The 15,920-nt window shown below is 41.3% G+C and overlaps 1 protein-coding gene across 1 annotated transcript in view; it reads right to left on the bottom strand.

Annotated features, from left to right (window-relative positions):
• Nucleotides 1-15,920, bottom strand: part of LOC116420190 (ARL14 effector protein-like) — an 81,574-nt gene extending 65,654 nt beyond the window's left edge. Inside the window, exons 1-2 of the mRNA XM_031944415.1 lie at nucleotides 15,780-15,920; nucleotides 3,976-4,055 (exon numbers count right to left, since the gene is read on the bottom strand). The gene's annotated coding sequence lies outside the window, so the exon portion shown is untranslated. The remainder of the gene's footprint in view (nucleotides 1-3,975; nucleotides 4,056-15,779) is intronic.

The following is a 15,920-nucleotide window of genomic DNA, read 5'->3' as shown; positions in this document are numbered from 1 at the left end:
TGGAAGGGAGGAAAGCGAAAGACTAGAAAGCTAGGAAAAGGCCAGCTTGGGAAGAGCTTTAAATGACATAGGGCTTTCTATTTGATCACTGAAGAAACAGAGCCGCTGAAGGTTCCTGAATAAGGTGGGGAGTAGGGAATAACATGACCGGATTTTTGCTTTACAGAAATCACTTTGGCAGCTGAGCTGAGTTTGGGTTGAAGTAAGAAGAAACTTGAGGAGAGGAGACCAGGCAAAAGGCTATTAGATTAGCCCAAGTGAGAGGTGGTGAGGTCTGAACTAGGGTGGGAGTTGCATGGATGGAGAGGAGGAGACATAAGGTATAGATATTATGAAAGCTGAAAGGATAAGGTTTGATAGTGGATCGGCTTTATGAAGTACTTGAGACTGAGGATGGGGAGGACACCAAGGGTGAAAGCCTGGATGACCTGGAGAATCACTATCAACTGGAAGGTGACAAGAAGAAAGGATTGGAGGACAAGATAATGAGTTCAGTTTGGGACAAGTTGAGTTAGATGTCCATGGGACATCCACTTTGAGCTGTCCAAAAGGTACTTGATGTGGCACTGGGGCTGAACACACACACACAGGGATATACACACACATATATATATATAATATGTACATATAAGTCTATATGTATGTATGTGGACATATGTATGTATGTGGACGTATACACATCTGGGTAGTATTTCCAGGTGGGGATTCTTCTTTCCCAACAGAAATTTATATATATTTTTGAAATCCTAAAGCCCAAAATAAACTAGAAATCAGGAAAAAGTTTGTGAACTGGAGTAGAAACACAGGAGAGAAGCATCATCAAGCTGATCCATCAGTCTTGCTTTTCACTGTTCCCATATATGTGTTCATAACCTTTATGCTGCTAATGGTGAGTCATTATTCCAAATACAGTAAGTAAATATTAATTAGTTTGAGCACATAGCATACTTTTTACAAAACCTCTGAGTGGAATTTCCAGAAATGTTTCGGGAGCAGAATAAGTCCTTAAATCATCCATTTCAATTCTATGTAATGCTCTTAAGGTTGTTAGGAGATCAGAATATTGTGTTATATTTGACTGTTGCCCAGTAATGTTCACCAGCTTTTCTTCGTGTTTGAATACTTGCTACTGGATATATACAGTGCTTTCACATACTATGAAACTTACATTTCTTATTTATTAAGCAATTTTTAGATATCCATAATAATGAATAAAGAACATGAAGAATGTTGGCAGTATTTTAAGAAAGATAAAGGAAATCAGTCAACTCATTGCCAGGTATGTTTTAAATCATTGTTTTTTTTTTTTAAATCATTGCATCATAAAAAACATGAATCATTGCAAACATTAAAAAATGATACTTTTATCATCAACTAGCTTGGCCACTTATGGAAATATGAAAGATGTTAAACTGCTTAAAACCTGTTCAATCAGCAGTTGAAGTATTAAATAATCATGATTCAAATCATCTAACAAGTAAAAGAATTTTAAAGTTTATTTTTAGTCATTTAAAGTGATTTTTGTTAATGTTCCCTTCTTTTAACGTTTTCTATTGTCAAAAATTCTCTATCAAGTAGAGGTGGATTTACATGTTATTGAAATGTATAATCTTGCCACGATATATCAGTTCACAATAATAAACCATGCATTTATTATTTTTATCATTTTATAGAAAGCCTTCAAAATTTACTATTAATATAATTCACCATTATTTCTTAAAATGCAAAAAGAAAATGTTATGAAAAATACAGAATAACTTCTAGTTTCAGAAATTCCAATTTCTTGTTCCTGAATCCCAAAGATTAATATCTGTAGGGAATTTGGAAACACTACATCTGGGAATTACCTGCATTTAAATGATGATTGAACCCATAAGCACTCATGAAATCACCAAGTAAGGTAGCATAGAGAAGAAGGGAGGGACCATGGCAGAGCCAAGAAAAGCACCCACAAATAATTGATAGGACATAGATGGAAATCCAGCAAAAGAGACTGAGAAGGAATAATGAGAAAGGTCTTTTGATAACAATGACATTATAGTCTGTGTTTAGACAAAGGACTGATTGGTTCAGATTATAAACTACAGTAAACATTCAGTTCAGTAATTATTTAAGCACCTACTCTGTGCAGTACATCATGCCAGATGCTGAATATCCATAGCCAGAAGTGAATCTGTTCCTTCCCAAAACATTTGTATTTTACGGTATGAAAATAAGCAAAAACAAGATAATCTGAGGAAGGAGAGAATGTTAAGCCAAGGAGGAGGGATTATGAAATCCTCTTCCAGAAAGGACAACTAGTTTGAGCCCCAGAGAAAGATCTGAATGGGATATAAGCTTATTGAGGGCAGGGACTAGCAAGTTTTTGTCTTTGTTACCTCCAGTCTAGCAGTGGGACTTGATAGTTAGGTGGCAAATAAATGCTGGTTTAACTGAAATGAAGCACATTGGACATGCTAAAGTAATTTGTAGAACATCTCCTCCAGGCCTGAAATGCACCATTCTCTATTTCTGCTTCAAACTGGTTAAAACCAGAATGTATGGCAGGTAATAATAAGGAATAAAAGACATAAAGGTCTCCAGCCACTGGGAACCTCTGAAGTTTGTATTTCATTCGATAGCCAATAGGGAGCCACTGGAGTTACGTGGTTAAAAACTTGATTCTGTTTCCAAAGAATAGATGGAACACATGTGCTGAAATCTAATTTCCAGGGCCTTGCTAATGTTAAAATGGACAACACATGGAGTACAAGTATGTGTTATGATTTGGTGAAACGTTTTCCATTAGGATAGGGATTAGATAATTTCTTTGCCGTAAGAAACCCCCAAGTGAGCAAAGTTCCTGTACCTATGCAAGTCAGCACTTTTTCTGCAACTTTATAGGTCTAAAAATTTGCTTAGAATGCTTGGAGGTTAAGCATTGTGCCCAGCAGGTCTTTACAGCACTAAGTGCACACCCCATGCTCCCTTTCTTACATTGTTAGACTATGACATGAATGTTGTCAAAGAGGCCTTTTAAAATATTTATTAGACTAAATCAAACAAATCATACTTGTTCTCTGTGTTGCTGATAGAGCTCCCTAGGAGCCTGAAAAATACATTGCAAGCTAACCACTGGGTACAGCTGAAAAAATGAGAAGAATCATGGGGTTGGGGCATTTTTGTACGTACAGTCATCCCTTTCACATTGCAACTTTCCCATCACAGTTTTGATGTATCACAGATTGGCATAAGAAATTAAAAGGGAATTTGGAGGTGTTTTGCGGAAGCCAGCAGATGACACAAAAAAAGTTTAGAAACTCAAATACATAAAATATATGGATAGTACTATATAACAGAAACATATTTTATCTTGTAATGCCATAATAATTCAGATTTAATAATGAAGAAGGGACCAAAAATTTGATGCAGATTTTCCAGATCGAGGGGGCTCATTGCCCCTAACTCACTGCAATGTGGAAGGGATAACTATATAAGAGTCTCCATATGCAAGTCATATTTGTTGAGGATCAGAGTATAACCATTCTAAGAAAACAAGTAGTGATCAATTGTAACATCACATCAATCAGTCCACAAGAAATGATTAAGGGTCGACCATGTACCAAGCACTGGAATGATGTGAGATACTCACTAAGTATAGAAGCCCCATGAAGTTTGGATTTGTAACCTTACCCCCGTTTTACAGACATTGATATTGAGGCTCTCAGAGACTGTTACTATGCCTGTGGTCATACCGCTAATAAATGATGGAGTTAAGATTGGAATCCACTCTTATAGACTTTACATCTAGTGCCCTAGCTCCCATGCCATGCTGCCTACCCCTTGCCCACCAAAGTAGCAATCTAGACCTTTGGCCACACACCACAGGGAGTGCGTATCAGTGTGATTCAGATGATTCCCACGTGCTGCTATGCTATGAATCAAAATGCTCAGAGAGAAAAATTCTTGTGGCGCAGTGAAGAAATATTCACATACCTCATGGATCGTTTCTTTCTTAGATAAGGATATTCTTGCTTTGTGGTGATGGTGCAGAAGGGTGTTGTACAAATCTGCAACTAAAGAAAAAAGAGACTCCTAAGGAAAAGCTCATCCCATAGGGTGGATCTCTGGCAGCATCTCCTCCCATTCCAGTCTCGCCTAGGAGGCATTGAAGGTAATGGGTGCATGGCCCTTATACTGGGCATCAAATGGATGTGCCTTTCTAGTACATCCAGGGTTGGGTGGTTTGCTGCAGTTTGGGGTTGGAGGAGGCAGGAGAGACAGAGAACATGGGAAGGACAGCTGCCAGAAAACTCATGCACTCACGCACACACACACACACACAGTCTGACTGCCAAGGCACAGCTTGCAGATAATAGGAAGCCAGTACTTTCTTCCGGAAAAGGCAGAACTAGGAGAAAGAATTGAGAGAGAGAAAAGAAGGGGAAAGAAGTAAAGCGGGAAAGAAATGGGAAAGAAGAAAGAAAAACAAAAGGGGAGATAGAAAAAAGACAAAAGACAGGCAGGGGGGCTAGAAAGAAGAAGAGAGAGTGGAAAAGTAGTAAATAAGAGAACACAGAGAAAGAAGAAAAGGGGGGATAGGAAGAGAGAGGGAAAAAGAAGGAGACAGAGAAATGAGAGAGAAAGAGAAAGACAGAGGGTGGGGAGAGGCCTTAGAGAGAAGGAGAAAGGCAAGAATTGAGAGGTGGCAAAAGAACAAGAGAATAAGGAAGAGAAAGAGGGAGCAGAGAGTGGGAAAGAAAAAAAGTACAGAAAAAGAAGAAAAAGACAGAGAGATGAAGAGAGAAAAAGAGTAAAAGACAAAGGGTGGGAGTCAGGATAAAGAGAAAGACACATATGGGAGAATGGAGTGGCAGCAAAAGAGTGAGTAAGGAAGGGATAGATAGAGAAGAGAATAAGAGGAAAGAAACAAGAGAAAGAGACAGGAGAAAGAGGGAGAGAGACAGAAAGAGTAAGTGTGGAGAAGGGAGCTAGAGAGAAGTAGAGATGATATGATAGAAAGGTAGAGATTAGAGAGAAAGGAAAAGAGAGGGGGGCAGAAGGAGAAAATGAGAGAATGAAGAGAGAAAGATAAGAAAGGGAGAGAGAAAGAGAAAGACAGAATAAGGATAGGAGGTAGAGAGAAGGAGAAAGACAAAAAAGAGGGAGAGAGAGAAATGAGAGAGAACAAGGAAATAAAGAGGGAGAAAGACAAAGAGAATGAAAGAGAGTGGGAAGGTGGGCTAGAAAAAAGGAGAGAGGGGATGGTTGAAATGTAGATATAGAGAGGGAGAGAAAAAAAGAAGGGAGGGAGAAAGTAGACAGAATGAGAAGAGAAAGATAAGAGAGAGAGAGACAGAAAGAGAAACAGAAGAGAGTAAGAAGAGGGGGTAAAAAGAAAGAAAAAGGCAAGAACTGAAGAGTGGAATGATAGAGTAATGAAGAAAAGAAGGGAGAGAGAGAAAAACAGAAAGACTGAAAAAAGCCAGACGGTGGGGTGTGGGGATAGAGACAAGGAGAGACAGTATCAAATGGAGAGACAGAGAAATAAAGAATAAGGAAGAAAATGAGAATGAGAAAAAGCCATGGAAGAAAGAGGGAGAGAGAAAGAGGAGAGAACAAGGAGAGAAAGATAAGAAGAGAGGGAAAGAGACAGACAGAGAGTGAGGAGAGAGGGTAGAGAGAAGGGAAAAGGCAAGAATTGAGAGGCAGAATAATAAGTGGAGAGTAAGGAAGAAACGAAGGGAGAAAAAGAGGGAAGAGGGGAAAAGAGAAAGAGGAGAAAACACAGACAAAAAAAGATGGGGAGGATGGATAGAAGGAAAGAGTGGAGAAGGAAGAAGCAGAGAAATAAAGAGAGAATGGAGGGGAAGAAAAGAGGGGGGGATAGGGAAGGAATTAAGAAAAGAGGAAGAGAGAGAAATGAGACAGAAAGAAAGAGAGAGGATGAGGAGAGGCAGTAGAGAGAAGGAGAAAGGCGAGAATTGAGAGGCAGGAAAATACAAGTAAGAAAAAAAAAGTAGGGAAAGAAAGAGAAGGGCAAAGAGTTAAAGAGAGAAAGAAGTGGGAAAGAGGAGAGAAAAAACACAGAGACAGAAGAACAAGACAGAAGATAGGCAGGAGGGCTAGAGAGAAGAAGAGTCGAAAAGGGAGAAGAAGAGAAATAAAGATAAAGGAAGAAAAGGGGGATAGAAAGAGAAAGTGAAGAAAGAGGAAGATAGAGAAATGAGAGAGAAAGAAAATGACAGGGGGTGAAGAGAGACCTTAGAAGGATAAAGGCGAGAATAGAGAAACAGAATAATAGAGAGTAAGGAAGAAAAGAAGGGACAAAAAGAGAAGGGGAGAGAGAGGTAAAGAGAGAAAGAACAGAGAAAGAGGAGAAAAACAGACAAAAAAAGACAGAACATGGGGAGTATGGATAGAGAGAGAGAGTAGAGAAGGGAAAAGGAGAGAAATAAAGAATGAGTAGGAAAGAAGATGAGAAAAAGAGGAGAAACAGGGAGAGAGAAATGAGACAAAAAGAGAAGAGAAAGAGAGGGTGGGGAGAAGCAGTAGAGAGAAGGAAAGGTGAGAATTAAGAGGCAGGAAAAAAGAGAGAAAGAAAAGATAGGAGAAAAAGAGAAGGGAGAGAGGGAAAGAGAGAAAGACATGGGAAAGAAGAAAGAAAAACAGAAAGGGAGACAGAAAAAAGAAAAAAGATGGGCAGCAGGGCTAGAGAGAAGAAGAGAGAGTAGAAAAGAGAGAGGCAGAGAAATACAGAGGAAAGAAGAAAAGGGGGATAGGAAGAGAGAGGGAAAAAAGAAGGAGAAAGAAAAAGACAAAGGGTGAAGAGAGGCCTTAGAAGGAGAAGGACAAGAATTGAGAGATAGCAAAAGAACAAGAGAATAAGGAGGAGAAAGAGGAAGCAGAGAGTGGGAAAGAAAAAAGTACAGAAAAGGGAGAGAAAGACAGAGAGATGGAGAGAGAAAAAGAGTAAAAGATGGAGGGTGGGAGTAAGGATAAAGAGAAAGACACATATGGGAGAATGGAGAGGCAGTGAAAGAGTGAGTAAGGAAGGGATAGAGAAAGAGAGAAGAGAAAAAGAGGAAAGAAACAAGAGAAAGAGACAGGAGAAAGAGGAAGAGAGACAGAAAGAGTAAGGGTGGGGAGGGGGACTAGAGAGAAGGAGAGATGGGATGATAGAAAGGTAGATATTAGGAGAGAAAAGAAAAGAGAGGGGGGGCAGAAGGAAAAAATGAGAGAATGAAGAGAGAAGATAAGAAGAAAGGGAGAGAGAAAGAGAAAGACAGAGTAAGGAGAGGCGGTAGAGAGAAAGAGAGAGACAAAAAAGAGGGAGAGAAATGAGAGAGAACAAGGAAATAAAGAGGGAAAAAGACAAAGAGAACAAGAGAGAGTGGGAAGGTGGGCTAGAAAAAAGGAGAGAGGGGATGGTTGAAATGTAGATATAGAGAGGGAGAGAAAAAGAGAAGGAGGTGAGAATGAGAAGAGAAAGATAAGAAGAGAGGGAGAAAGTAGAGAGAATGAGAAGAGAAAGATAAGAAGAGAGGGAGAGAGAGACAGAAAGTGAAACAGAAGAGAGTAAGAAGAGGGGGTAAAAAGAAAGAAAAAGGCAAGAACTGAGGGGTGGAATGATAGAGTAATGAAGAAAAGAAGGGAGAGAGAGAAAAACAGAAAGACTGAAAAAAGCCAGACGGTGGGGTGTGGGGGACAGACAAGGAGAGACAGACCAAAACGGAGAGACAGAGAAAACAAAGAACAAGGAAGAAAATGAGAAATGACAGCAAATAGCAGGGAAAGAGAAAGAGGAGAGAACAAGGAGAGAAAGATAAGAAGAGAGGGAAAGACAGACAGAGAGTGGAGTGGAGAGGGTAGAGAGAAGGAAAGCAAGAACTGAAAGCAAGCAAGAAATAATAAATAGAGAGTAAGGAAGAAAAGAAGGGACAAAAAGAGGGAAGAGGGGAAAAGAGAAAGAACAGAGAAAGAGGAGAAAACAGACAAAAAAAGATGGGGAGGAGGGATAGAAGGAAAGAGTGGAGAAGGAAGAAGCAGAGAAATAAAGAGAGAATGAAGAAGAAAGAGGGGGATAGAATGGAAAAGAGTGGAAGAGAGAAACAGAAAGAGTGAGAAAGAGAGAGAGGACTTGGGGAGGCAGAGAGAATGATACATGAGACTGAGAGGCAGGAAAAGAAGGCAAGAAAGAGAAAAGGAGAGAGAAGGAGAGAGAAAGAGAAAGAAATGAAAGAGGAGAAAAAACAGAGACAGAAAGAAGCTGCAAAAAGATGGGGCATGGAGCTAGAGAAGAAAAAGAAGAGCTAAAAGGAGGAAGAAGAGAAATAGAGAAAGGAAGAAAGGGAAGGATAGAAAGAGAAAGGGAAGAAAGAGGGAGACAGAGAAATGAGAGAAAGAGAAAGACAGGGTGAAGAGAGAGGGTAGAGAGAAGGAGAGAGATGAGAAAGAGGGAGAGAGAGAAAGGAGAGAGAACAAGGAAACAAAGAAATCAAGAGTGGAGATGGCCAGAAAAGGAGAGAGGGACAGCTAGCAGATTATATACATATATATATTATTATATAGAGAGAGAGAGAGAGAGAGAAGGGAGAAAGTAGAGAGAATGAGTAAAGAAATACAAGAGAGGAAGAGAGACAGAAAGAGAAAGCCAGGCGAGTAAGGAGAGGAGGTAGAGAGAAGGAAAAAGGCAAGGACCAAGAGGTGGAATAATAGAGTAAGGAAGAAAAGGGAGAGAAAGAGAGAAAAAGAGACAAACGATGGGGTGTGAGGATAGAGACAAGGAGAGACAATATAAAATGGAGAGACAGAGAAATAAAGAAAGAATAAGGAAGAAAAGGAGAGTGAGAAAGAGCCATGGAAGAAAGAGGGAGAGAGAAAGAAGAGAGAACAAGGAGAGAAAGATAAGAAGAGAGGGAAAGAGACAGAGAGTGAGGAGAGAGGGTAGAGAGAAGGGAAAAGGCAAGAATTGAAAGGCAGAATAATAAATAGAGAGTGAGAAAGAAAAGAAGGGACAAAAAGAGGGAAGAGGGGAAAAGAGAAAGAACAGAGAAAAAGGAGAGAAAACAGAGACACAAAAGAAAAAGAAGATGGGGAGGAGGGATAGAGAGAAGGAAAGAGAGTGGAGAAGGGAGAAGTAGAGAAATAAAGAGAGAATGAGGAAGAAAGAGGGGGATAGAAAGAAGGGGAAAAGGAAGAGAAAGAAATAAGACAAAAAGAGGAGAGAAAGAGAAAGAGGGTGTGGGGAAAGGCAGTAGAAAGAAGGAGAAAGGCAGGAAAAAAGAAATAGTAAGAAAGAAAAGGGAGAAAAAGAAGCAGAGAGAGATAAAAGAGAAAGAAGTGGGAAAGGGAGAGAAAAACAGAGACGAAAGAAAAAAGATGGGCATGGAGGCTAGAGAGAAGAAGAGAAGAGTTGAAAAGGGAGAGGAAAAGAAAAAAGAAGAAAAGGGGGATAGAAAGATAGAGGGAAGAAAGACGGAGACAGAGAAATGAGAGAGAGAGAAAGGCAGAGGCCTTAGAAGGATAAACGAGAATAGAGAGACAGAATAATAGAGTAAGGGAGAAAAGAAGGGACAAAAAGAGAGGGGAAGAGAGGTAAAGAGAGAAAAAACAGAGAAAGAGGAGAGAAAAACAAAGAGAGACAGAAAAAAGACAGAAGACGGGGAGTAGGAATAGAGAAGAGAGAGAGTGGAGAAGAGTGAAGCAGAGAAATAAAGAATGAGGGGGAAAGAAAGGGATAGAGAGAGAGGAGAAAGAGGGAGAGAGAGAAATGAGACAGAAAGAGGAGAGAAATGAGAGGATGGGGAGAAGAGGTTGAGAGAAGGAAAAAGGTGAGAATTGAGGGGCAGAAAAAAGAGTGTTGTTACATGGGTGAGAAAGAGAAGGGGGAGGGACAGGTAAAAAGAGAAAGAACAGAGAAAGAGGAGAGAAAAAAGAGAGACAGAAAAAGACAGTATCTGGAAGGGGGCTGGAGAGAGGAGATGTAGAAAAATAGAGAGTAAGGAAGAGAGAGAGGGAGAAAAAGAGGGGGAGAGAGACAAAGCAGAGAGAATGAAAAGAGAATCATAAGAAAAGGGAGAGAAACAGAAAGAAAGAGTGAGAAGAGGTTATAAAGAGAAAGAAAAAGGTGAGAATTGAGAGGCAGAGTAATAAATAGAGAGTAAGGAAGAAAAGAAAGGAGGAAAAAAGAAAGGGAGGGAGAGGGAGAGGTAAAGAGAAAAAGAACAGAAAAACAGAGACAGAAAAAAAGATAGAAGATGAGGAGTAAGGATAGAGAGGAGGAGAGAGAGTAGAGAAGGGAGAAGTAGAGAAATAAAGTAGGAAGAAAGAGGGGGATAGAAAGAGAGAGGAAAAAAGGAGAGAGAGAAATGAGACAGAAAGAGGAGAGAAAGAGAGAGTAGGGAGAAGCGGTAGAGAGAAGGAGAAAGGTGAGAATTGAGAGGCAGAAAAAAAGAGAGTAAGAAAGAAAAGAAGGGAGAGAAAGAGTATGGGGAGAGAAGTAAAGAGAGAAAGAATAGAAAAAGAGGAGAAAAAACCAGAGACAGAAAAAAACAGTAGGTGGGCAGGGGGGCTAGAGAGAAGGAGGGAGAGAGAGACAGAAAGCAGAAAGAATGAGGAGAGAAAGGTAAGAAAGGAAGAGAAACAGAAAGACAGAGAGTGAGGAGAGAGGAGAGAGAGAAGGAAGAGGGCAAGAAACTGAGGAGGTATAAAAAAGAGAATAAGCAAGTAATAGAAGGAGGAGAGAAAGATAGCTAAGAGAGTGGGAAAGAAAAAAAGTTACAGAGAAAAAGGAGTGAAAGAGAGATGGAGAGAGAAAAAGTGAAAGACGGAGGGTGGGAGTAAGGATACAAAGACAAATGGAACAGAGCAGGGAAGGAGTACAATGGGATTGAGAAAGTAAGAAGATAAAAAGAAGAAAAAAGAGATGGGGAGTGGATAGAAAGGAGAAAGGGAAGAATGGAGAGATAGAGAAATATGGAGAAAGGAAGAGAGAAGGAAGGAGAAAGAGAGGGGGGAGAGAGGTAAAAAGAGAAAAGAGAAAACCAAGAGACAGAAAAAGAAAGAAAGAATGTGGGCAGGGGGGCTAAAGAGAAGGAGAGAGCATAGAATGGAGAGGCAGAGAAATAGAGAAAATAAGGAAGAAAAGGAGGGAGAGAAAGAGAAGGAAGAGAGAGGTAAAGAGAGAAAGATCAAAGAAAGAGGAGAAAAAACATAAAAAGACAGAAGGGGGCAGGGAAGCTTAGAGAAAAGGGGAGAGGTATAGAGTAGAGGTAGAGAAATAGAGAGTAAAGAGAGGGAGGGAGTGAAAGACAGAAGGGAGAGAGAGAAAGCAGAGAGTGAGGAGAGAAAGATAAAAAGAGAGGGAGAGAGAAAGAGAATGTGAGGAGAGGGGATAGAGAGAAGGAAAAAGGCAAGAATTGAGAGGCAGAATAGAGAATAAGGAAGAAAAGAAGGGACAAAAACAGGGGGAGAAAGAGGTAAAGAGAGAAAGAACAGAGAAAGAGGAGTGAAAAACAGACAGAAAAAAAACAGATGATGGGGAGTCGGGCCATAGAGAGAGGAGTATGAGTAATAAGAGAAACCTGGAAGAAGAAAAGGGGAGAGAAAAGAGAGAGGGGAGAAAGAGGAAGAGAGAAATGAGACAGAAAGAGAAAGAGGGTGGGGAGAGGTAGAGAAAAGAAAAGCAAAAGACTGAGCTGTAGAAAAGAGAGTAAGAAAGAAAAGGAAGAGAAAGAGAGGGGGAGAGGGAGGTAAAGAGAGAAAGAACAGAGAAAAAGGAGAAAACAGTGCTGACAGTAGGGTGGCCTAGGGGGGCTAGAGAGAAGGAGAGAGGAGAAAGGCAGAGAAACAGAGACTGTTAAGTGAGGGCATGAGAAAAGCAAAGCAGAGAAATTTGAGGAGAGAAAGCATACATACAGAGAAACAGAAAGACAAAGACAGAGAGTGAGGAGAGGGACAGATAATAAGGTAACTGAGAGGCAGAACAATGAGAGGAGGCAAAGAAAAGGGACAAAAACAGGGAGAGAGAGAGGTAAAGAGAAAACAGAAAGGAGAGAAAAACAGAGACAGAAAAAAGACAGAAGATGGAAACTAGGGATAGAGAGAAGAAGAAAGTGGAAAAGGGAAAAGCAGAGAAATAGAGAGAATGAGAAAAAAAGAAGATCGAGAGGGAGAAAGAGGAAGAGAGAAAATGAGACAGAAAGAGGAGAGAAAAAAGGTGGAGGCAGGTGGTAAAGAAAAGGAGAAAGGTGAGAATTGAGAGGCAGAAAGATAGAGAGTAAGAAAGAAAAGAAGGGAGAGAAAGAAGGGGAGAGAGGTAAAGAGAGAAAGAACAGAGAAAGAGGAGAAAAAAAGACAAAAGATGGGCAGGGGGCTAGAGAGAAGGAGAGAGGACAGGTAGAGAAATAGAGAGTAAGGAAGACAGGGAGGGAGAGAGAATGAGGAGAGAAAGATAAGAGAGGAAGAGAAACAGACAGAGAAAGGCAGAATGAGGAGAGGGGATAGAGAGAAGGAAAACGGCAAGAATTGAGAGGTGGCAAAAAGGAGAGAATAAGGAATAGAAGGAGTGAGAAAAAGAGGAAGCAGAAAGTGGGAAAGAAAAATGTATAGAGAAAAAGAAGTGAAAGACAGAGAGATGGAGAGAGAAACAGTGAAAGATGGAGGGTGGGAGTAAGGATAGAAAGACACATGGGAAAATGAAGAGGCAGAGAAAGAGTGAGTAAGGAAGGGATTTGAGAAAGAAAGAAGGGGAAAAGAGGAAACAGAGAGGAGGGAACAGAAAGAAGGAGAAAGGGAGAGAAGGATAGAGAAAAAGAGAGAAAAAAGAGAAAGGAGAGAAAACAGAGACAGGAAAAGAAAGACGATGTGGGCAGTGGGTCTAGAGAGGAGGATAGAGCATTGAATGGAAAAGGCAGAAAAATAAATAGAAAATAAGGAAGAAAAGGAGGGAGAGAAAGAGAGGTGAGAGAGAGTAGAGAGAATGAGGAGAGAAAGATAAGAGAGGGAGAGAAATAGAGAAAGACAGTGAGGAGCAGATGGAAAAGCAATGAGTATGTTTAGAAATTGAGAGTGCAAGAACAATAAATAGAGAGTAAGGAAGAAAAGAAGGAACAAAAAGAAAGCGGGAGAGTGATGTAAAGAGAGAAAGAAGAGAGAAAACAGAGACAGAAAGAACATTGTACAGGAGCCGGACAGAGGAGAGAGGAGAAGGAAAGAAGCAGAGAAATAGAGAATGAGGAAGAAAGGGGGGCTAGAAAGAGGGAGAGAGAAATGAGACAGAAAAAGGAGAGAAAGAGACAAGGTGGGGAGAGGCTGTGGAAAGAAGAAAAGCGAGAATTGAGAGGTACAAATAAGAGAGAGAGTAAGAAAGAAAAGAAGGGAGAGAAAGAGAAGGGGGAGAGGGAGGTAAAGAGAAAGAACAGAGAAAGGAGAAAAAAACAGGCAGAAAAAGAAAGTAGGTGGGAGGGGGGCCAGAGGAGAAGAGAGGGGAGAGAGGAAAGGTAGAGAAATAGAGAGTAAGGAAGAGAATGAGGGAGAGAAAGAGGGAAAGAGCTAAGAGAACGAGGAGAGAAAGACGAGAGAGAGAGAAACAGAAAGAGAAAGAGTGAGAAGAGAGGAGAGGTCAAAGTCAAGCAAGAACTGAGTCACAGAATCAACAAACAGGAGAGCAAGGGAACAGCTAATGAGTGAGGAGAGATAAAAGAGATATGCCGAACGAAAGAGGAGGAAAACAGAGACCAAAAGTTTTCATGAAGATGTGCAGTCAGGCTAGAGAGAAGGGAGAGAGTGGAGAAGGGAGAAGCAGAGAAATAAAGAATGAGGAAGAAAAAAGGGGATAGAAAGAGAGGGGAGAAAGAGGGAGAGAGAGAAATGAGACAGAAAGAGGAGACAAAGAGAAAGAGAGGGTGGAGAGAGGTGGTAGAGAGAAATAGAAAAGCGAGAATTGAGGGGCAAGAAAAAAGTAAGAAAGAAAAGAAGGGAGACAAAGAAGAGGGAGGGACAGGTAAAGAGAAAGAAATGGGAAAGAGGAAAGAGACACAGAAAAAAGACAGTAGGTGGGCAGTGGGGCTGCAGGGGTCCTCAAACTAGGCCCGCGGGCTAGATGCGGCAGCTGAGGATGATTATCCCCTCCTCAAGTTAGAAGTTTCTTTATTTAGCGCTCCACAAACAAAGTTTTGTTTTTACTAGAGTCCGGCCTCCAACAGCGTCTGAGGGACGGAACTGGCCCCCCTGTTGAAAAGCCTGGAGGACCCCCCTGGGCTAGAGAGAAGGAGAGAGTGGAGAAGGGAGAAGCAGAGAAATAGTAAGGAAAAGAGGGAGGGAAAGAAAGAAAGAGGGGAGAGAGAGAAACCAGAGAGAATGAGGAGAGAAAGAAAAGAAGAGAGGGAAAGAAACCCAAAGAGAAAGAGAGTGAGGAGAAGGAATAGACAGAAGGAAAAAGGTGAGAAGTGAGAGGTGGCAAAAAAAGGAGAGAATAAGGCAGAGGAGTGAGAGAAAGAGGAAGCAGAATGTGGGAAAGAAAAAAAAGTACAGAAAAAAAGGAGGGAAAAACACAGAGATGGAGAGAGAAACAGTGAAAGATGGAAGATGGGAGAGTAAGGATAGAAAGACAAATAGGAGAATAGAGAGGCAGAGGAAGGGTGAGAAGAAAAAGGAGAGAGAGAGAGAGAGAGAGAGAGAGAGAGAAGAAAAAGAAAGACAGAAAGAGGGAGAGAGAGAAAGAAAGAGGGTGGGAAGTAAGGATAGAGAGAAAGACAAATAGAAGAATGGAAAGGAAGAGGAATGGTGAGTAAGAGGGATTGAGAAAGAAAGAAGAGGAGAGAGAGAGGGGGGAGATAGGAGAGAGGGGCGAATGGAGAGGTAGAGAAATAGAGAGAAAGGAAGAGAAGGAAGGAGAAAAAGAGGGGAGAGGACGGTAAAGAGAGAGAAAAGAAAGGAGAGAAAACAGAGAGAAAAAGAAAGACAGAATGTGTGCAGGAGGGCTAGAGAGGAGAGAGCATAGAATGGAGAGGCAGAGAAATAGAAAATAAGGAAGAAAAGGAGGGAGAGAGAGAAAGAGAGAAAGAACAGAGAAAGAGGAGGAAAAAAACAGAAAAAGATAGGTGGGCAGGATGGCTAGAGAAAAGGGGAGAGGAGATAGAGTACAAGTAGAGAAATAGTAAGGAAGAGAGGGAGTGAAAGAGAGGAGAGAGAAAGCAGAGAGAATGAAGAAAGATAAGAAGAGAGGGAGAGAAAGGGAGAGGGGGGAGGAGGGGTAGAGAGAAGGAAAGAGAGGTGAATGGAGAGATAGAGAAATAGAGAGGAAGGAAGGGGGGAAGCCCTTGGGTGGTAGTGTAGTGCTGGGCTTGAAAACAACTTTCTGAGTTCAAACCCAGCCTCAAGTGGTAGCTTTGTGACCACGGTCAAGTCACTTCATCCTCTTTGTCTCAGCTTCTTCATCTGTAAAATGATCTGTAGAAAGAAATGGCAAACCCCTGCAGGACCTTTGCCCAGGAAACCCCATTTAGGCCCGAAACAGTTCTACTCAATGGAAACAACTGAACAATAACCAAAAAATTAGTCGGGGGAGACAGGCAGGCTCCATAGGTAGTATAGATAGATGCTAGTGTGATAGAGATGGGAACAGAGATAGAGAGATTGGAAGGAGGCAGGCTAGGCAGGCAGGTAGATGCTTGCTGCTGCTAAAATTCTAAGGTAGGAGTTGGTTTCCCCCATAATATGAGTTCTGGAATGAAGGTGGTTACATTGGGTGGGGTGGGGGGGGGACCAGGCAGGAAGGCCACGGTGGGTGAGCTCACCTTTTCAGCAAGTTCACGATGTCTTGCGCTGTCTCCGGTCTCCACTTCTCTCGCTGCAAGAAGGGAGAATGGCATAAAACAAGTTAGGAAGTAGCTTTGGAGATCTGAATTTTGGTTTGTCTTAGTTGGGATGGGAGGACG

The sequence above is a fragment of the Sarcophilus harrisii genome, chromosome X (assembly GCF_902635505.1).
Source record: "Sarcophilus harrisii chromosome X, mSarHar1.11, whole genome shotgun sequence".
NCBI lineage: Eukaryota > Metazoa > Chordata > Mammalia > Dasyuromorphia > Dasyuridae > Sarcophilus > Sarcophilus harrisii.
Note: the sequence above shows the minus strand (reverse complement) of the source record. Positions and strands in the feature narration are given on the sequence as shown.